This window comes from Acartia tonsa, chromosome 1 (assembly GCF_053477335.1).
Source record: "Acartia tonsa isolate MP-2025a chromosome 1, ASM5347733v1, whole genome shotgun sequence".
NCBI classification, from domain to species: domain Eukaryota; kingdom Metazoa; phylum Arthropoda; class Copepoda; order Calanoida; family Acartiidae; genus Acartia; species Acartia tonsa.
Window position 1 is genome coordinate 21,270,557 of NC_137260.1, and position 990 is coordinate 21,271,546.

Genomic DNA, 990 nt, shown 5'->3' on the forward strand with positions numbered 1-990 from the left:
TGATGATACACAAAATTACCCCTTCTGTAGATTATTGAAATTAGTGGTTGAATTTTGAACACTCAACATAATGATCCAACCAATCAAAATACACTTATGTCCCCAAAGTTAATAAGAAATATTCATTATATAACTTTGGGGACCAGTGTAATAAACAGCCCATTGTCCCCTCTCTCTCTGCACTATACCACTTGCACAACCCTGTTAAACCTGGAAGTATTGTGTTGACTTACAATTTTATCGATTTATGTCGACTATAAAATATTATAAGTAATCATGGCTTAAACATACTTACGATTTATTGCTATAAAAGCTACATGTTTGTAATGTTTTCATAGACATTATGTCCAGAATTTTAAATTACTGCAAGAAACCTGAATCAACGAAATCTAAATCAAATATGACCTTATGACTTATAGTCTTATTCTAATTTTCTTAACAGAACCAATATTTAACAGGGCAGACACAGGCATGGAGCGTATTTTGAAACATGTGTTTCTAACTTTTTAGGTCATTATATTAATAAGGCATCGTAGTATAGGCAGTTTTCCGTTGGGAGTAAAATGAATTATTGCTACTATATGGAAAATCCCAAACTTCCGTTAATTTGTCCGTATAGCACGCTATCAAACTTGTTTTTATATACTTCATTTTCAATAGTGAGGCTACTCTATAATTCGAATTCAAAAGCCTGTCAAGCAAATATTGTGTCAATTGTAAATTATTTTCAATAACTTTGTTTCAAAAAATCACAAAACCTCGCTTTTAATTGTTATTCCAAATTTTTTTTATGTATTTTTATCAAAAAGGAGGCCTTAAAAAATTATTTATTTTACAATTTCATAGAGACAAACCATTTTCAATCTTTCATAAACTTTTTATTTAAAAAATTAACTAAAAACTAAAAGTATCATTAAAAGTTGTTTACTCTGTAAAATTATATAAAAATAAATAAAAAGTTGCTAACCCTGGGCTTTGTTTTGATTTTGC